We start from the raw sequence: 22978 nt of genomic DNA, 5'->3' as shown, positions 1-22978 counted from the left end.
GTTGTCCTATCATTGATATGTGTACTCTGCTTCATTTACTGATATATTGTTCATTCCTGTGTCTTGCCGTCAGCATAACCCCTCTCATACGCTTTATGGTCATGGACTTCCTTTTCCAATTGGAGGGGGGTAATGTATGCATTATGGGATTTCATGCGATATGATTACTGCACTCTGCCATAACTTGTTGATTTGACCAAATATTAATATTGCATGTATACAAAGTTTTTCTGATTGACATTTTTGCATGCTTCTATTCAAAACTAACACTATGGATTCAAGAACATTGTATGCAAAATAGTGCTTTGTTTACAGGAAAACAACAAGTATGGAGAATTCTATTCGCAGCATGACCATACTATTGCAACTAACAGAAGAGGCTCAAGTAACTCGCAAACGTGAACAATTGTTCAGACATGATGTGCTTGCCTAGATTCCACCTTTTCTGCCTACATCAGCTTCAACAAATGCCAGTACCTATATGTCATTCCACATTTTTCTTTTGGAGGTAAAACTTGAGGTAAAATCGCATAATTTTCTGATTTATTACAAATTTAGGAGAATTTCATAAAAATCCATTTTGAGCATTATTTATCATCCTTCACTCCACATTTGTACCACTTCCCATTTTTCAGCGACATATCATCTTTCAGTTTGGGGGAGTGTTGCTTTCATTCATTTCTTTCTTATAACCACGTCATTCATATTCTTTATCATCCATTGTTATTCTTATTCATTCTCAACACCTCCCTTATTCCATGTTGTTTTACACCAAGCATAGAATTCAACAGATAGTAGCTACCACCTCTATTTGTTTTCTAGCATCACATGAGGGCATGCTAATTTTTCAAAGAGGGGGAGGAATTGCTACGCATGATGGATGTTTTCTATTTTCTTTCTCATTTAAGGCATACAATTTCAGTGTAGAAATTGATTTCCATAATATTTTTAAAACTATGAACTCAATTCTTGTGATCTCTAGGAAACACAGACATACTATTAAAATACACATACCTAGATAATTTCAAGATAAATTGGTTCATAAAATTTCAGAAATCATGCACTCTCACCTACAGCCATTTTGTTTATATCTCATGATCCGTGCATCAAAACGATCTGATTTTTGGATCATAAAGGCATTCATATATTATAAATTTACTTGCCAAATTTCAACAAAAGCTGGTTTGTAGTTTTTGAGAAAATGGTTAATGAAGTTTGTTGTTACTTATATCATATTTTGTTGCAACTTCATATATACATATAATTGAATGTCAATGTAAAAATTGTTATGCCTTCATCAAGATTACTAAAAGTGAATATTCATTAATTAAGGAAGAATTCATTTGTTCTATCCATTTCATGAGTTGAGATGAACATATTTTTTATCGCTTGGTTAACACATGGGTTTTTGTCTTTGGGTTGCATGAAGACATGCAATATATTCAGTTTTCATTGCATGAGGACATGCAACATATTGAGTGTGGGGGTATGTTGGGCCATGAATACGACCACTTTGTAACACTTATTTCATCCATTTTTACTCTTCTCTATTATATCATCTATTATAATTTATCATTTAAATCCATTTTATAAATGATTTATGCTCTCATGGATGAATATTATTTATTCTCTTTTATTTCTAATAAATTGATGATTATGCGTGATTTTATCAATGATAGTTTTAATAAATCAGTTGTAACATTATTCACCATTTTTAGCCTCCAAGATAATTTCCAGATTGAAGACTTGATCATTAAAAGTGCCAACTCAGAAATTCGCTGGAATAAGAAGTGACGGTTTTGCGGTTGAGATTCTGAGCAAATGAAGCAGAATCTGGAAAATCCGGAACATGGGTTTTGTCCAGAACGGGCCCAATTAACTTTTGTAAAGAATGGTTTGCCAAAATTCGGCTTGTACTGAGAGAAACGCAGGGTTCTTTGAGCACGCTTTTCTTAGATTTGTTGTTGCGGCCGTCCTCCAAATCTCAGCTGCAAAGCCAAATTCGTCTTGCTCTTGTTGAAAGCTGGATGGAAATATATCTTCTTGTTTATCAATTGGTTGGAAACAATCTAATTTTGTAATAGAAATCATGTTGTACTTATCTTGATTGTAACTGCTCTCTGATCTCTCTTTATTTAAATCACAACAGAGATCAGAGAGGGGGGTGATTTCAGGGTGATTTCAGGGTGATTTCAGAGGGATTCGAATGATGGAATTGAGGATGAATTAGAGATTCAGAATTGAGGATGGCTTAGAGAATGGATAATGGCTGAGAGATTGAGAGATTTCTTGTTGTAATCCACTGTAACTCTGCTTTGATATTTTAATATAAATCTAGTTTCCATTTCATCTTTGATCCTGGAGTAACCCAGCAGCATCCGCTGGCGGCTAAGGGCCCAGCCTCCGGTGGAGTACGCTGCTGCTGTATTATATCTTTATGCTTCATGTGTGGTTTGATCTCTTTTCTTTTACTCTGTTCAGTAATCTGACGCACTTTACCATTTTACATATCGGCTCTGTTATACTTGATTGAATATTATTGTTACTTACAACAGGGAATGCTATGCATCACATTATTGTTTATTTTGGCAAATCATATAGCATTGTTGTTCCTTACAGATTACAAGTTAACTGCGTTGTATATTCCTGAATTGGTACTAACGTATGATTTATTCTTAAATCATGACTGATGTTTATTCGGAAGTGCCGTTCTATTATTTCATGGCCGTGATTCATGCATATTGTATCGAAGCTCAGATTACTGTCCCTTTTAATGATAAGTGTGTTGCGTGCTTGATTTGGATTGTTGTACATTCATATTTGATTGCTGTTCCATTTACTGCTATTCCATTTTAGACTTGTTGTTCCATTTCCTATTTGTTGTTCCATTTTACTTTTTGTCGTTCCATTTACTTGCATTTGCTGCTTTGTTGTGAGAGAAGGTCTAAGGCTATAGTGAGCCTCAGCAGTCGCTGCCTAGCTCCCAGACCTATGGTCCATGCTCTAATTTCCTTTCCATCAGTTTCTAGAGGGATGGGTTATTGCTACTGAACCTTCGACTGATGCAATGCTTGGTGTGATTTATCCTTTTGAAGTAGTTAAGTTGTAGACATGCACCCATTTACTTTGTTGTTCATTTCTATTGATTAATTGCACTAGTTTGCTTTTAAAGAGTTTTCCTAGTTTACTTTCAATGGAAACTTTAGTTCAAGTTCAATTTCCTTTTGATTGCTTTAAAGCAGGACTGTCAACTGTAGAGAACATTGGTTATTGCTTCCTCGTTCCCAGATAGATTGTCTTGTTCCAGTTTGATTTCAATTGCATCAATATCCAGAGGAATGAGTTATTGTTACTGTATCCTCAATTGATGTTTGCTGAGTGAATAGTTGGATTTCAGAGCATTTGAGTTTATGTTGTTGTTAGATTTCTTTTTCAAGATTTCATTTACTTTTGCATTTTAAGCACTATACTCAAAACATTACTCTTGAGTAAATAGCCGCCTCAGACTGAGTACACTCTTGAAATAAAAAGTCGTCCCTGGGTTGATAATTAATGTGAAGGTAATTAGGAGTTTAAAAGACACCTTTTTATCGCTCCACAACTGTCACACCTGGGAAAACCCATGACATGACAAAAAAAAACCACATGCAACACCATGCATGCCAAAAATAGAAAATAAAATACACATGCAAATCAATACCTGCAAAGAATCATGTTGTAGTTGCTTTATCTTTGCTTCCTCTTGCCTTCTTTTCCTTCCATGCTCCAATGCCAAATTGTTCCAAGAAAATTCTAAGTGTCCAAGAGTGAGAGAGAGAGAGAGAATAATCAGAGATCTCCAAAAATGAACTGAAAAAAAGGTTCCTAACTAATCCTCAGAAGCCTTTTTATTAATGAGGCCTCTACTTTCTTCATTTTCCATTATTTTCCTTCATTTTCCTCCTCACATGAAACCTGTGACCTTTCACCTCCATTTTCTCTTAATTTCCATTATTTTCATAAATAAATGTGCCAAAAATGGAATTATGCCTTTCCAAAGCTTTAGCCATTGCCTTTGCCAATTTCCTTAGCCATAATAAACTAAATGAACACCCCCTAGGATGTCTTTCCCAACATTAAGCTTGGAATAAGTGTCCCATCAACCGTGGTTATTATTTCTAACTTTTATTACATGGAATTTTCATGAGGGTTGTTATAACATGGCTTTCATAAATGAATATATTCTCTTTCCACTCATCTTCCTCCTTGGGGATCTCTAGTATGGTAAAAATATGGTGGCGAGACATGTTATTGGATGAATAATTTGGAAAGGAAATTCACTACCTTATTTATTGATATTCTCAGAGGGGAGAACCCAACTTATTTTAATGCCTTGCATGTGTTTCTTGAACCAATGTAATTGTTCAATAATTTCCTATGAAGGTCTATATTTATTTCATTTTTAATGTTTAATAATCATGTTGAGTAATCTACAATGTTTTACTTATTTTAGCCATATATAAGGAAACACATAATTCCCCTAATGATATCAATTTCTTACCATGTTGGTTGTGTGTTATATTTTTTCCATGACTAGTAGCATTATTGTACATTGTGTCAGGCGCAGTGGCGGGGGGGCGGCGCGACTGGCAGGTTGGTGGGGGTATAGGGGAAGCCCCCCTTGTTAGGGGGTTTGCAGGGGGCGATAGGGTCCAGGGCAGTGCCCATTGAAAAAAAAAATGTTTGGACCCAAAGATTGTGGTTGTACTACCCATGGTTTTGTGCATGCGGTTTACACATGGTTTTGGGCATGATGGTTTTCTACCCATGGTATTGTGTAGATCCGGTCAAGGGAACTATAATTATGTTCTAATAGAGGGTTACTGGATTGGGGTTTATCAATGCTTTGGCATGCATATATATGTATTATAACATTGAAATGAATATAATGAAAAACCAATATGGTAGTCCTGATTTTGGAATCTAGGGGAAATCTTTGTGTATATTTATTTTATGTTCTCACCATTATATTTTTTTTGTTTTAAGATTTTTTTTGTAGATAATTTTTGTACAAGGTTAAAACCTACATACCCTTGATTGTTTATTTCTATTTTATTTCTATTAAAAAAATCCCTTGACTATATTAGTTTCATGGTTCTTTGAAGTACAATGATGAAGCAAGAAACCATTTCCTGCAAATAAGTTTACCCTATCTGCCTCTCTACAAGTTGAAATCCTTAATAGTGATCTATTGTAAAGAACCCAATTGATTTCCTGAAGAATAACTTTGAGGTAAAATGATTGAACACTTATCATGATTGGTCATATCTCAAGAAAGGGAAAAATCTAATATTTCCTATAAATGATGTCATTGATTTCTAATGCCTTGTTGTAGAGGCTTCAAAACAAGGATCTTAATGTCATTTTCCCATCGAATGCTTTGTAAGAAAGCTAGAGGAGATTCTAAATGTCAAAATAACAACTGATATGTGTGGACAAACTACCCCTCTTCATGAAGAAGGCCTTGATTAAAAAATTCATGGTTTAATGGCCAAGAAACGGGCTAATAAAACTTTGGCTGGTAAAGTGTTGGACTTCTATCATGTAAGGAATAATCTTCTTTTTTTTTAGCTCCATGGTGAAGGATATATTAATTTCTATTTCAATTTAATGAAAATTGAGACTTGATATTAAGAAGTGGTATGCACTTTATGTGTCTTAATTAAGGGCTATATTTGAATTCATTGGATTCTATAATTCCACCTTGAAGGGGATACCCCAACAACAAGCACCATTTTGATTTGGCTCCCTCACATATCATTAATATTATGGGATGACATAAGATTCCCATTTCTTATGAACAATCTTAGTAAAAATTGTTTGCATATTTCAGTGATTGGAATTTGAAGCATGTAAACTCAGAATATGATCCACAATATTCATTGTTTAAATTCAATGTTTCAAATCAAAAACATGATTCACCAGCAGGAACATGATGAATCATATTTGTGATTTGAAATGTTGACTTTAAATAATGAATATCGTGGGTAATATTCCAATTTTACGTTCTTTAATATTAGTGAATGTATAGAAAGGGTAGCTTGAAAGGAAAGTCAGTACTTATCTATGTGAATATGCCAAAAAATACATATCAAGAAGGACCTACTTAAGATATTTTAGTTCAATATGTATAATTGATGCCACCTACAAGAGTTGGATTATGAAGAAATCCTATTTAAATGCAAAAAAATTGATGAATATAGCCACTTCACTAAAATATGTAAATAGGGACAACCCCCTTCATAATAAAAAAAAAAAGGATTTTATGAAAATAGTAAACGGGGACAAAAGAAGGTAATCGTCGTTTATGCTTATAAGTTTGTTAGGTCCCTATAATACTGGTGTAGCCCCCTTATTGTTATTGTTGTGCCCATGTAGCACACATATTGTTTATTTTGTGCCCCATAGAAGCCTACTATTGTTATTGGTGTGCCCTTACATTATTGTTGTTATGTAGGATCTGATTATATTGTGACCCATTAGACTCCTTGTTTTCGAGAATTTGGTATCTACGGATAAATACTAATTCCCTAGATAAGTAGCCATATCTAGAACAACAGTTTATAGCACTTTAGCCTTTTCCTATGAGCAATAGATAGGACAAAGAGAATGATAAGACCTACTTTTAGTTTTGCTTTCCTCTTATTTCTTTTGTATCGATCCCGTCGCTCCTTCCCGTACTTAACACACTTGTGAAGTACCCGTAAACATCAACAGAAGACAAAGAACCAATCAAATCTAAATATTTATTGATTACAAGTAAATGGAATCAGATTCATTCACACATATACGCATCATATAACAAGATAAGCATATAGAAAAAGGTTCAAATACTTTATTGAATAGAAGGAAAAATTACAACCATGAAGTTTGATTTGAAGTAACTCCTCCAGCTTTGATCCCATCCACATCACATCAAAAGCATGACACTCCGGTAGCATAACAATACTTGTCTCAAAGTCAATTCTCATAGCAACATTATATCCTTACAATTCATCAAAGTCCACCCATTGATCACTTAGATGAGTGCTCAATTTATAGGAAGATGGAGAAGGTTATGTCATAAATGGGGGTGTTGAATGGCCGTCCGTACTTAGAATTAGTTCCATGGAGGAAGGGATGCATCTTAACTCATTCCTCGTCCATTTTCGATCTCATAGGAGTTGATAAGTGAGGGAAACTTATAGAAGACTCCAAGAGATAAGAATATTCCCCAAACCCTATGTGAATTTCACTCAATCTTTCCCAGTGCAGGTCAAAGAAGGCCTAAGTGCTCTACAAAGCACCCTGGAATGGGCTTAACTGCTTTGCAATGCACCCTTACATGGGCCTACCTGCGCTGGTCCCTTTAGAGATCATTTCAATATGTCTTCAAGTCATGAAACTGTCTGGGAAGGAGGAATTCAAGAGGTTGACTTATTTAGGGCATGTAGCAACTGAAACTAGGGTTTGATGAGCCCTAAAACACTGATCTAGATGATGGGAGTGATATGCCCAAATGGATCTGTAATAGCTGCCCCCTAAAGCATGAAGTCGAAAAATGTAAATGTCAAATGAAATGCTTCATGAAGTGATGAGGAGGTTTCGAAGTGGAAGGTTACCTGCATCAATTACAATACATATATCATGATATTTTGATTTTTTCATGAATCACTGAGGGAAGGCATACCCATGCTCAGCATATAAACTTTCATTACATGTACATAGATAGTCATCTATAGATATAGACCCATGAATGGATGACCATCAGTGTAAGGCCATTGTACATATGATTTAGTACTCCTAAAATCACAGCCTGGATGGATGAAACTAGATCCGGGGTCTTCTATCTCGTTCAATCGTTCGCTCAAGTACGAGTCTAACCATGTGAATATGTGATCTGAATTCGAACATGGGAAGACATCGTTTGATTACCAACCAATGATGTAAATTGTTAACAGACGCGAGAGAAATCATCGATAATGATAATGATCCTCAAGGTACTGCAGTACATTCTGCATGGTGTGTGTTAGCTCTGCTACCTGTTATTGATGTTCAGAGAGCAGAAGTAAGCTCGGTCCTTGGTTTTACTCAGAAAAGGCCTACACCGGATATCCTCACCCTTCTCCATTTCCTCGCCCATCCCCCTCTTTATCTCCTTTTCTTCTGTTTAAAATCACATCAAATGATTTTCTTAAGTCACGGGCGTTAAAACCCCAAAACCCATATAACCGCATACCTTCGCAAAACCCCTGCCGTAACTGTTGAGTCCCAAACTTGCATCTTCCCTATACACCTTTTTAGCCTTCTTTTCCAGTTACTTCACCCACCAAGCTATCAAATTATTGCATATTAGTTTTAAAAGAGCTTATAAAATGGTTTCCTAACTATGTCTTGTGACTGTTGTTTGATCTAGATTTTTGTTCAATCAGCTGCGGAAACTTGTCACTTTCCACAACTATTTTGTTGAAGTCTATGTTACAGGTGTCTACTGGATAATCCAGCCACATGGGCAAGCTGCAAATGATGCGTACATGGAGCGTGTCCCCTTGGTTCAGCTGAATCACTCACAAATAGCCATGGTCAAGGGCAGTCAAAGCAGTGGTCAACCTAAGAGTTTTGCGGTGGCACGACTCTATTTTTCACCACATGAAGACCTGCATGGCAAATTCCTTAATATCTGGAGGTGTGCTAACACCTGTGGACCGCTCTGTGAACCAAATCGAACAACCACCACTCCTTAGATTTAATTGTCACGGCTACCATACCGCTAGATCTCAGGACGTGGTTATTCACGTCTCTGTTTGACAGCGCAGAATTTAGGAATTAGTTGTAGCATCCTCAGTTATAAATAACGTGTTATCATACGCTTGATAGTTAGCTTTATATATGTAATCTTGACTGTTTTACGAGCCCACTATGTTGTGCTCTATCTTCATGTTTTGACTGCATTCTAATATATGAGAAGACAGTGTTCTTAAAGTTCAGTTTGTGATTGATTGTTCATTGGCCAAGGTTGCAGAGGGCCCCTGTACACCAAGGCTCTGTAACTACTGTATAGTTTCTTGCTTTCTTTCATTATGTTACTGCTTCCATAATCGTTTGCTTGTATATATTACACTGTTCTGATATTCATGTTAACTGTTGTCCATATTTTCTTTTATGCTTTCTCATGATTGTTAACTGATCAGTGTTTTTCTTTCAGGTTCTTGTAGACAGCCCGAGAAATTTACATAGTTTTTAGTGACTAATGACATGAAATCATCTTGTCGTTCTGCTGATTTATTTTCTGAGTTTTAATTCCAGCATTGTCATTTCTTTCAGTTCTGTTTTGCTCATTTACTTTCATGCAATTTAGATATCATATTACTCCATTTTGTTTATGATTACCTCCTATAGCCAGAGCGACTCAAATAGTGAGGAATCAGAATATGAGTTGATGTAGTATGATTTAGTTTACTTTTCTACAAGTTAGTGATTAGATTACTCATGTCATTTTCCTGGATTGAAGTATGAATGCATAGTTTAATCTTAGTTTCATTTTATGCAATTTCATTTCATGCAATTTAGATATCAGATTACTCAATTTGTTTATGATTACCTCCTATAGCCAGAGCGAGTCGAATGGTGAGGGGTCAGAATATGAGTTGAAGTAGTATGATTTAGTTTGCTTTGCTTACAGTCTTTGAATTGCTTTGAGTTCAGTTTTTTTTTCTTTTTATACAGCAGCAAGGATACTGGGCTTCATTGTCACTAGCTCACTGTTTTGGTACATTTTTATTTTCTCTTAGGAATTGATTTCATCACAGCAAGTTTTGAAACCTTTTTGAGAACTTTAAAGTTTGGAAAATCATTGTAGAAGTCACCATTGCCATCCATACTTGACTTTCAATTCTGCCATCTCACATTAGGGAATCAATAGAAGATAAACCCAAAAACAAACCAAAAACTCAAAAACGACAAAGAAATAAGAAATCAGTTATCTTGCATATACAGTGCACTTCACTTCAGCAGTTTACGACTCTCGGATTGACATTTTAAATAGCAATTTAGGACACACTAAATTGACCAAACATTTTGGCGCCGTTGCCGAGGAAGTGAAACTAGGTAGCCAATTTCTTTGAAAAAAAAACAAGAAAATTTCAAGGAAGGTAAAAATTGATAACTTCTCAAAGTATGCTCTCCTCTTGCACCTAGTGTGATCTGGAGGATCAGAAAAGAGAGTTATTGGTTTAATGATTTCTTGAGTATGCTCTCTTCTTGCACCTAGAGTGACCTGGAAGATCAGAAAGAGAATTATTAGTCCGACTTGAAGAAAAAATAAAAAAAAATGACATGCATAGAGCAAGAGAATCTAGGGGAAGGTTTTTAGCTATGGCCAAGAGTTCGATTTTTACAACTCCATCTACTTCAAGGAATAAACAAGAAACACCTCCATCATCTCTAACTCACACTCCTACCCTTAGGATTCCTGGAATTCAAGAGGCAGTAGCTGAATTAGGAGATTCTCCCACACTATCCACCGAATCTGAGTTAGGAAAAGACCCTTTCTTTACTTCTACAGGAAAACACATTGTAATTGAGGAAGTAGAATCACCTGAAGAAGAAGAAGGAGAAATTCCACCTCATTCGCCATTAGTAGAAGAACTAGAGGATTTTGAAGTCTCTGAGGAAACTATCATGGCAGAGGAAGTAGTAAACGAGTTTGGAGGAGGTAGAGGTAGAGGTAGAGGAGGAGGAGGAAACAATGGAGGAGGTAGAGGTAACAATGGGGGAAATAGGGATGGAGATAACTCATTTGGATTTCCTATAGTTGATGAGGAATCTCGAACAACAATGAAAAACATCTCACCTTCTATCCTCCCAAACTTTCATGGGTTGCGAAGTGAGGATCCTGAAACATTTCTATTTGAGTTTGAAGTTGTGTGTCGAACTTATGATTATATGGAAGACTCTCAAAAACTCAAATTGTTTCCTTCAACATTGAAGGGAGCTGCTTTAAAATGGTTCATGGGATTAGTCACTCAATCCATTAGGACTTGGAATGATATGAAACAAACATTTTTGGATAGATACCTGGACTATTGTATGCCCACCAATCACAAGGATGAGGTATTCAAAATGGTGCAAAAAGAAGATGAAAACTTGGAGGATTTACTTGAAAGATTTCAATACAATCTGAAAAGAGCAAAAATGAATAACCTAGATGAGGAAACCTTGAAAGCCCTTCTATTAAAAGCCATTAGAGATGAATGGATAGATATTTTGAACATGATGGGAAAAGGAGATATATCTCAGCTTCCACTTCATGATATAGCAGAGTTATGTGTCCATCTCTCAAGGGGAAAATCTAAAACTGGGAAAGGGCCTAGAGATCCTTCTCGTATTAGAGCAAACAAATCTGCAACTGGATCAGTAAGTAGGGCTGAGATTGGCAACATGCTTGATGAGTTCAAAACTAAGATTTTAGAAGGTCTTAGTGAGCAACTAGACACCCTCAAGATACAAAACAAGCAGAAAGTTGAAGCTGAAGCTTTGGCCATCTTTTGTCCGAAATGTAGAAAGAAACATTCTCTAAGGGAATGTCCCTTGGATGCAAAAGTTGTAGAAACATGTGTGATTTGTTCAGAAAACCATGAGACCAAGGATTGTCCTTCAATTCCTGGGCTCAAAGCTGTCTTTCAAGAAGATCCAAATTCAATTGAGTCTCTCTGTTTTGTTTCAAGGAGACCTTGGTAGGGGAAACAAAATCAAGGGTTTAACAACCCTATGAACTTTCAATCCCCACCAAATTGGAATCCTTGGCAACAACCTTGGTCCCAACCTCAAAATCCATTTCAATCATGGGTACAAGGTATGCAAAATCCTTATGGGAGATTTGCTCAATTTTATCAATATCCTCCATCTTTTCAAAACCAACAAGCTCCACAACTTCCAAATCAAAATCCACAACTTTCATTACCATTTCCACAACAACAACAACCTTCTCAACAAAATCCAAATTCCCAACTCTTGCTTCCATTCCAACAGAAGACAAATCAACTACCTTCCCAGCCATTGCCAAATCCCAATAATAAAAACCCTCAAAATGCTTACATGGTAGAAGGACAACAATTTCCTACCTATATGATTGTTCCTCTCAATGATGTGCAACTCAGATCCGGTAGAGTTCTAGACAAGCCTTCTATAGATGCTCAAAAGAAAAGCATTTCTGAGGAAGATTCTCTTGAAGCCAATAAAGGTTCTGAAGCACCTCTTCAAAACCCAAGCACTCAAAAAGAAAAATAAAAAGAGTCAACCCCAACAACTCCTATAGTTGAGCAACCTGCATCTTCATCTACACCTCCTTTTCTTTAAAGATTACAAATTGACAAAGGGGCGAAAAAACAAATCTTGTTGCCTGATTATGATTTTCTAGATGAATTAAAGAATGTCTGTATCAAGATTCCCTTGTTACAAGCCATTAGAGAGATTCCTATTCTAGCAAAAACAATAAAGGAGTTGAGTCTCAAAAGACCAAGAAGGAAACCAAGAGATACAAGAAGAATCCACCTGGTAGGAAAAATTGCAGATATCATGATGGGAAAAATTACCATGTAGAAGTATGTAGATCCTGGTAGTCCAATTGTCAAAACACATATCAATGGGATAGAAATTCCAAATACTTTGATTGATTTAGGGGCTGCTATCAACATTATGAGTAGACAAACTATGGAACAACTAAAACTTCCTAATCTTGTTTTTCCACCTACTTTATTGCAACTTGCAGATCGATCAATTATCAAACCAGATGGTGTATTAGAAGACATTTCGGTCTCCTTAGATTCTTGGGAATATCCAGTAGATTTCATGATTTTAAATCCCAAGAGTAATCTAGGAGGGCACCCACTCATCTTAGGAAGACCTTGGCTAGCCACAGTTGATGCTTTTATCAGTTGTAGATTTGGGGATATGTATATTTCTGATGGTAATTCGACAAAGAAATTCAATTTGTATCCTCCAGCAAAAGCAATTACAGAAGTAGGAGATAATGAATGGGTTGATGATGAGGACACTGTACAACCTGTCTTTACCATTTCTGAAATCAGTGAAGATAGTCAAATTTTGAACACATTAGAAAACTTCGAAACATCTTCAGAATATGACCACACACAATTTCAGTTAGATTCTAACATTGAGTATCTATCATCTAGACAAATGTCTCTTTACTCTATGGAAGAGTTTGGTAGTTTCGCCATTGAGATCTTTCCAAGTAAAACATTGAATATCAACAAAAACTTGGAAAAATCACAACAGGGAGAGCTAACCAAAATCTTGCAAAAACATTCTACTGCATTTGCATGGGAGTATACTGATATGAAAGGTATTGACCCTAAGACTTGCATTCATCACATCTACATTGAGAAAAACAATAGACCAATCAAACAACCTCAGAGAAGGATGAATCCAAACCTTAGGGAGATAGTGAAAGAAGAGCTCCAAAAACTACTCAATGTAAACTTCATTTATCCAATTTCAGATAGCCGATGGGTTTCTCCTTTGGTTATAGTACCTAAAAAGAATGGTAAATGGAGGGTATGCATTGATTACAGGGAATTGAACAAAGCAACTTTGAAGGATCACTTTCCTTTACCCTTTATCGATCAGGTATTAGATACTCTAGCAGGAAAAAAGTACTTTTCATTTTTGGATGGTTTTAGTGGCTATAATCAGATTCAGGTAGCACCTGAAGATCAAGATAAGACCACATTTACCTGTCCATGGGGAACTTTTGCCTACCGAGTGCTTCCTTTTGGATTATGTAATGCACCTGCAACATTTCAAAGGGCAGTACTAGGAATCTTTTCTGATCTAATCCATGATTGTGTAGAGGTTTATATGGATGATTTTACAGTTTATGGTGATTCATTTGAAGAGGCATTAGAGAATTTGGAAAAAGTCCTTATAAGATGTAAAGAAACAAACCTTTCATTGAGTCATGAAAAATGCTTTATGATGTTTACTGAAGGTATTGTTTTGGGACATTATATTTCAGGGGATGGGATTAAAGTTGATAGATCAAAAGTTGAAGTCATCTCCAAGTTGCCTATTCCAAATTGTCAAAAATATGTTAGAAGTTTTCTGGGATTTACTGGGTACTATAGAAGATTTATCGAAAACTTTACCAAAATAGCATCTCCCGTCTTCAAATTACTTACAAAAGACTGTGAATTCAAATGGGATCCTGATTGTCAATCAGCATTTGAAACTTTGAAAACGAGAATATCTGAAGCACCCATTTTGAGAGGACCAAATTGGAAACTTCCTTTCCATATTTCTACAGATGCTTCAGATACAGCTCTAGGAGCTGTGTTGGGTCAAAAGGATTCAGTTCCTTATGCTATTTACTATACTAGTAAAAATTTGACTCCCACTGAGTTGAACTATACTGTGACTGAAAAAGAGTTCTTAGTTGTTGTTCATGCAATCAATAAGTTTAGACATTATATAACAGGCTATGAAACTTTTGTCCATACTGATCAATCTGCAATTAGATATCTAATGACCAAACCTGTTACTAATGGCAGAGTTACAAGATGGCTCTTACTTTTACAAGAATTCAATATTACTGTGTTGGATAGACCAGGGAAACAAAATACAGTAGCTGATTTCTTGTCTAGGATCCAAAATACTAAAGAAGATTCTCCTATAGAGGATAAGTTTCCAGATGAATATTTATTTGCAGTAACTAATAAGACTCCTTGGTATGCAGATATTGCTAACTATTTGGTTACAGGGAAGCTACCTCCACATTTATTTCCTAGTGAAAAAAGAAGAATTATTCAGGAGTTCAAATTATTCATGGATTTCTAATGAATTGTTTAAAACAGGGCTAGATTGTGTGATCAGAAGATGTGTTCGGGAAGAAGAAATGCCTGACATCCTCAAGGCATGTCATGATGAACCATGCGGTGGACACTTTGCTGACAAAAGGACGGCCTATAAAATCCTTTCTTTAGGATATTATTGGCCTTCCCTCTTCAAAGATACAAAACAATATGTCAGAAGGTGTGACAGTTTCCAAAGAGTAGCGAAACCGACTCTTTCAAATGAAATTCCATTACAACCACAGTTACTCATCGAACCCTTTGAAAAATGGGCTTTAGATTTCATTGGACCCATTAATCCACCATTTAAACAAAAGAAGTATATATTGGTATGCACTGATTATGTCACTAAATGGGTAGAAGCCAAAGCATTACTTTCTGCTACTGAAAATTCAGTCGTTAATTTTCTTTATGAGGATATTTTTAGTCGTTTTGGTGTCCCAAGAGAAATTGTGACAGATCAAGGAAGCCAATTTACATCCAACATGATGGAAAAGTTGATGGAAGAATACAAAATCAAGCACAGAAAATCTACTCCTTACCATCCACAAGCAAATGGTCAAGTGGAGTCTACAAACAAGGTTATTGAAAGCATCATCACCAAAACTGTTCATCTACACAGAAGAGATTGGGCAGAAAAGCTTCCTAAAGCCTTGTGGGCCTACAGAACTACATGGAGGAATACAACAGGACATTCTCCCTATGAACTCGTTTATGGGAAAGAAGTCCTGCTCCCCATTGAGTTTCAAGTCAAAACTTTCAAGATGGCAGTTCAGTTGGGGATGGATCTATCAAAAGCTCAAAAGCATAGAATGGAGTAGTTGAATGAGCTAGATGAGATCAGACAAGAAGCAATCCTAAGAACTGATCTAGTTCAATATCAAAGAGCTAAGTGGCATGACAGATACATCAAAGAGAAAAAGTTTCAAGAGGGAGATTGGGCACTACTGTTTGATTCCAAGTTTAAAGACTTCAAAGGTAAATTTCAGACCCATTGGCTTGGGCCATATGAGATTGACAAAGTCTTTAGCAATGGAGCAATAAGAATCAAGACCATTGATGAATTTCAAACTCCTCTTATTGTGAATGGCTACAGATTAAAAATTTATCATAAGCCACTCTCAAAAGAAGAATTTGTCAAAATGTTCCAAGAGAATTCTGCAATTAGCCTGGTGAAGAAGAATCCTTCTTCCCCACCAGCCTAGCCTTTGTTCTTAAAAAAAAAAATTGTATAAGCCTGAAAACCAATAATTGATTGGCGGTCTTATATAGAAAATGTAGAGTGAAAATCAGGGACACCTAACACTCTATATTTTCCAAAAAAAAATTCTCTCCTTCTTTCTCATTTTCACTCCACTTCATTTGCCATCCCACTCCATCTCCATTTCATTTTCATTTCACTTCACTCCACTTCATCTCACTCCATCTCATTCATTTCATTCCATTTCATCAATAAATGTCTCTTTAAGGACCATTTCCACTCAGTTAGTTATTATCTAACTATCTTTGTTCATCCAAGTGGGTGTTGTGTCAGTTTCCGCAGCTGGAAGCAGTTTCCGCAGCCAAAATCATTTTCTGCAGCCACCACTCTGTTTTTCAAATTTACAGTCAAAATGTTAGTGCAATAATCATAAAAATGCAGGTGTGACTGAGCATATGCTATGAAGACATGGAGCATCTCCAGACATCAATAAAGAGCAGTTGTCTAAAGGCTAATGGACAACAAATGACAAGGATTCCAAAGGTATGAGCAAAAATTTCTTTCAAATAGCAATTAAAGGCACAATTTTGCATAGTTGTCAAACCATAAAAGCTCTACTATGTGCAATGATTATCACGATAGCTCCATTACCCATTACCATCCCACGACATTATTCCCTAAACCATGCATTTACTCCTTAACGGTCTCATGATTGATTTTCGGATTTAACTCATAGTCGACTGCACTTTCATACTCCACTTGTAATCATGAGATGTGACCTATTCCATTACGGCTCCTCTCCACCACATTTTTCGCAGCCATTCATTAAACGTGTAACATTTTTCACGCAGCCATTCAATTCAAAATCCCGACTTCACTCCATTTCCTTACCATTCTGTTAAGACCATCTTCTTCACATACGTCTGCACTTCATTTTGTGAACTCACCTCGGCTGCTCATCCTCTGTTTCTGCTTGCAGTTCCGGAACACTCCCGTTACCTGTTATCCTCCAATTGCAGCCACTGTATTTTTTCCATAAACCCTACAACCGAGCCACCTTACCTCTGCTAAACCCTCACACACAATTGAATTTTCAGTTGAATTTCAAAACAGAGGAAAGGATGGGACGATTACTAAGGGCAGAACCGGAAGGACCTAAATATTTAGAAGGTTACCCCCAAGTAAAAGATTTGTTGAAGAAAGAAAAATGGCTATGCTTCATTCAAAAATTTAAGGGCCATAACAAGGAGGTAACGAAAGCCTTTGCACGGTCTTTCGACGGCCAGATGGTGGAAATTGGAGACTTAAAGCTCACGGTCACTGAAGCCTCAGTAGCAGCTGCCACAGACTTGCCCCAGGAAGGTGAGCGTTGGTTTAAAAACAAAAGTGTGGACGAGCAGGCATGGAGAATCATGTTACGTAACCTAGGTATGGACGTTACTGTATTTACAAAAGGAATTCTTGTTCATGCATTGAAAGAAGAATGGGCCAGCTTACTGTAAATCATCCAAAAGTTTATCACTTGCGAAGGACGCTTTGGAGCACTGTAAATGTATCATGCTAGGTTATTGATGAACTTCTTAGAGAGTCAAACTCTTAATCTGCCTTATTTCTTACTGTTGAGTTTGAAAAAGATGAGTACCACAGTCCAAAAGAACATAGGAAATATAGAACCTCACTTATATCATCATGGACTTGTAAGGATTCTCATTGAAGACCAACCGAAGAAAAACAAAGATACCTGGGAATGGTTCTTAATAAGAAATTACTTTCAAGATTCATCTGAGGCACCTGAAAGCAGTACACCTAAGACACCAAGAAAGATTAGGATAAAAGAAAAGAGTGCCATAATCCAAGACTCTCCTATTACTAAAACTCAAGAAGTTGGTCAAAAAGAAAAGGAGAAAGGAACTAAGGACAGAAAACAGAGGAAATTGAAAGGAAAAAGGAACATAGAAGAAGTCTACCAATCACCAGAGCCATCTATAGAGGAAGACTATCAAACATTGTCTGAGAGACTAGTGCATCTTCAAAAACAAGCTGCTACAGCAAAGAAGAAGGAAAAAGGAAAACAGAGCATAGAAGAAGGGAGTACTAGCCCACAATATTTAAGAAGAAGCACCAGGCTTAAAGGAAGGGAGAGGAAAACACAAATAAAAGGACCCCACTTCATCGACTTGGGTGGGGAAACACCCGAGAAACCTCCAACTGGCCGTAGTCCACCTCGTCCTCAGCCAAGTATTGAAACTAGTCCTCCACATGTTGATGAAAGCCCTTCTCGGCCAAAGCTAGAAAGCAGTCCTCCTCCTCAACAAAACTTTGAAGTCAGTACAAGAAAAACACCCGAAATTGATCCAAGTCAACAGGAGGTGTATGATTGCCTCAAATCTTTAGAAAAGACAGCTACAGGCTCGAGTACATCAACCACTCTACCCCACATGACACAAGATTCACAAGTCCAATCCTTAAAGCAAGAAGTGTTTGAATTAGAGGTTCTAAACATGCATATTAAGCAAGAAAATGAAGCATTTAAGGAGCAAAGAAAAGTGGACAAAATTATTCATGATAATACTATGCTTCATTTGGGACTATGGCAAAAGAAGAACAAGAAACTAAAGAAAAAGTGCAGAAAGTTGAGCAGGGAATTGATCAATCTCAAATTTAGATGTTTAATAAGGAAACCCAGGATGGTGGTAGCACCAAGAAAGAAGAGAAGAGGACTGGATGTACTAGCAAAGGCTTCAAGACATATGGATTAAAGGGGAATGACTAAAATTTTGGTTGCATGAGGACATGCAACACCTTCACAGTGGGGGTATGTTGAGTCCCAAACTTGCATCTTCCCTATACACCTTTTTAGCCTTCTTTTCCAGTTACTTGACCTACCAAGCTGTCAAATCATTGCATATTAGTTTAAAAAGAGATTATAAAATGGTTTCCTAACTATGTCTTGTGACTGTTGTTTGATCTATATTTTTGTTCAATCAGCCGCGGAAACTTGTCACTTTCCGCAGCCAGCTCAAGTTTCCGCAGCCATTTTGTTGAAGTCTATGTTACAGGTGTCTACTAGAGAATCTGGCCACATGGGCAAGCTGCAAATGATGTGTACATGGAGCATGTCCCCTTGGTTCAGCCGAATCACTCACAAACAGCCATGGTCAAGGGCAGTCAAAGCAGTGGTCAACCTAAGAGTTTTGCGGTGGCACGACTCTGTTTTTCACCACGTGAAGACCTGCGTGGCAAATTCCTTAATCTCCGGAGGTGTGCTAACACCTATGGACCGCTCCGTGAACCAAATCGAATAGCCACCACTCCTTAGATTTAATTGTCACAACTACCATACCGCTAGATCTCAGGACATGGTTATTCACGTGTCTATTTGACAGCGCGGAATTTAGGAATTAGTTGTAGCATCCTCAGTTCTAAATAACGTGTTATCATACGCTTGATAGTTAGATTTATATATGTAATCTTAACTGTTTTACGAGCCCACTGTGTCGTGCTCTATCTTCATGTTTTGACTGCATTCTAATATATGAGAAGACAGTGTTCTTAAAGTTCAGTTTGTCATTGATTGTTCATTGGCCGAGGTTACAGAGGGCCCCTGTACACCAAGGCTCTGTAACTACTGTATAGTTTCTTGCTTTATTTCATTATGTTACTGCTTCCATAATCGTTTGCTTGTATATATTACACTGTTCTGATATTCATGTTAACTGTTGTCCATATTTTCTTTTATGCTTTCTCATGATTGTTAACTGATCAGTGTTTTTCTTTCAGGTTCTTGTAGACAGCCCGGGCAATTTACATAGTTTTTAATGACTAATGACATGAAATCATCTTGTCCTTCTGCTGATTTATTTTTTGAGTTTTAATTCCAGCATTGTCATTTCTTTCAGTTCTATTTTTCTCATTTACTTTCATGCAATTTAGATATCATATTACTCCATTTTGTTTATGATTACCTCCTATAGCCAGATCGACTCAAATAGTGAGGAATCAAAATATGAGTTGATGTAGTATGATTTAGTTTAATTTTCTGCAAGTTAGTGATTAGATTACTCATGTCATTTTCAGGGATTGAAGTATGAATGCGTAGTTTAATCTTAGTTTCATTTTATGCAATTTCATTTCATGCAATTTAGATATCAGATTACTCAATTTGTTTATGATTACCTCCTATAGCCAGAGCGAGTCGAATGGTGAGGGGTCAGAATATGAGTTGAAGTAGTATGATTTAGTTTGCTTTTCTTACAGTCTTTGAATTGCTTTGAGTTCAGTCTTTTTTTCTTTTTATACAGTAGCAAGGATACTGGGCTTCATTGTCACTAGCTCACTGTTTTGGTACATTTTTATTTTCTCTTAGGAATTGATTTCATCACAGCAAGTTTTGAAACCTTTTTTAGAACTTTAAAGTTTGGAAAATCATTGTAGAAGTCACCATTGCCATCCATACTTGACTTTCAATTCTACCATCTCACATTAGGGAATCAACAGAAGATAAACCCAAAAACAAACCAAAAACCCAAAACCGACAAAGAAATAAGAAATCGGTTATCTTGCATATACAGTGCACTTCACTTCAGCAGTTTATGACTCTCGGATTGACATTTTAAATAGCAATTTAGGACACACTAAATTGACCAAACAGTAACCTTAACTGTTGCTCTTCGCCACTCCTAATCTGTCATTTCCCTGTCACATCAAATAAAAAACCATGTAATTAAACACCCACCGTCTGATCGCATCCGCTGCGATCCGACGACATCTGCTTCCCCCGCTGCCATAACATAGTCACACGATAACTCGCGATGAAAGGTGGTTTCGCCCATACTCTGCCGCCACGTGTCGCACGATAATTGGGATCACACGTCCTTGTACGATTACCACCTGACCCTCAATAATGGTGTGAGCAATACTGCTTACCGCTCAAACCCTCTCTTCCTGCGCGATAAGCTCTGTGCATCTTTGGCGCCCGGTGACCGTTGGATCTGCCCGCCCGAGATCCAATGGCATGCGATCATCTCCCGCCTCGCCTTCCTAATACCCTCTGTAAACCAATCCCCGCCATCGATCCGCTTAATCCAATGGCCGATCTTCTTCCTCCATCCATCCCGACTATCCATGTCCATAACCATTCCATACTCCCGAAAGGAAGAAGGTGGCCAGCATCCAGTACTCGGCGCAGTAGCTCCTCAACAACCGCATTTAATAGGAAGGATGGCTGAGAAGGAAAAGGACAAGCCTCGAGCAGTTAAATGCATTTAGCAGTTATGGAATTCCATCCATACGACACTCCACCTGCTCAAGAAGTACAGCAGAGCACCTGAGAAGATCAAATCATTCACTGAAGTAGAAAAATTGCACCAGAGACTCCATCAGACAGTTAAAGCGGTTGGTGGTCAATTATGACCCCTCCACATCTAGAATAGCAGAACGTCTTTGTAATGAAACTCTATATATACCCCAAAAATAGATGTAATCAAGGTTGATGGTTGTTGTTTTGATGTAAGGTTCAACTTCTGGAGACTGTAACTGCTTTGATACTTACATTTTCATCTAATAAAAGCTTCTTTTGTTGTTAATTGCTCACTTTCCATTTCTATTCTGTTCTAGGCTATGCCCGATATGTAGTTTTCTTGAACTCTTGATGTATAACATTAGAGGAGCTGTCATCCTACCTCTGTGTTTGAATCTTGCATGTATCAGTGAATGTGCTAATCAGGTTTCTTTTCACTTAGTGACAGAGAGTTGTCATCCTATCTGTGCACTAGGGAATTAGATTTGCAGACATCTTTACTGGTTGCAGTCGGCCATCACAGGGTCTTGTGCATCTGCTGGTGTGGTCAGTATTCTCCATATTCACCCAATCCTTAAGCTGTGAGTAATTAGTGGTCTAAAGCCTTGTAGTCTGGGGGTGTTCACGCATGTCTGGAGTCAAGCAAAGCAGGAGTGGTTATCTGGCTTGAGCAAGCATCATTCCTTCCATTCATCCATTTACAACATAGAGTTGAGTTTATTATGTTCCCGAGCATCTCCGAGCTACAACCTAGGAGAGCTTCTTGGGGTGATAACAGTGTGAATGGATGTTCTTATGTCGAACACCATACAAAGCCTTTCGGTCAAAGGCCAATGATGTCAACCTATCACTGGAAGCGAGAAACTTGCCATTGATGTATGCAAGCCTCAAGGTACTGGAAGGGTGTTTCTAACTCAACTTCTTGGATAATGTGATGATGTTGACAAGAATTGACTCATCGCAGGAGGGCCTTGATCTATCCCACATCAACAACACAAAACAAGTGTAATGATTTTAGAGACAGAATTTGACTGACGACACAAGGTTTAGGAATGGCGGTCATGAAAATGAAGGTTTATGGTATCGCAAAGGATGAATTTTAACTGGATGACTTCTCTTGAAAATGTCGGCAACACTAAAATGAATTGGTAGCATTGACCCAAAACAAAGTGACGGATGGTATGATAGAACAATGGTATGATAACCATCAAGCTGATAACCCAACCCAAGTAGTCATTGTGATGAAGTGAAAGTGTCGTGTTTAAGAGTGACCTACTACCATAAAGTGGTTTACCCCTTTTTCCATTTTCCCCAATCATTGTTGACCAATACCTCTTTATTTTTTATCAAGCTTGAGGAGGATAACATATGTTTGTTGTATAATTCCACCCTTCAGATGAATCCATCGCTATGTGATGTTTTAACGAGTCTAGCGAACGTGAAACTTGGTCTTGTCTAGATGGACAAGTTTGTCACTATTTGATGTTTTAATGAGTTTAACGACAAAGACAACTCAGTCCTTTTCATGTTTAGAGAGTTTGAAAAGGGACAAAAAGAAAAATCCACAAGATATTTTTTGTAGATTTGTCTCTC

The sequence above is a fragment of the Pinus tabuliformis genome, chromosome 2_1 (genome assembly GCF_031772625.1).
Source record: "Pinus tabuliformis cultivar Carrire ecotype Pingquan chromosome 2_1, CPIR1, whole genome shotgun sequence".
Lineage (NCBI taxonomy): Eukaryota > Viridiplantae > Streptophyta > Pinopsida > Pinales > Pinaceae > Pinus > Pinus tabuliformis.
The sequence above is the reverse complement of the archived record's forward strand: the minus strand, read 5'-3'. Positions refer to the sequence as shown.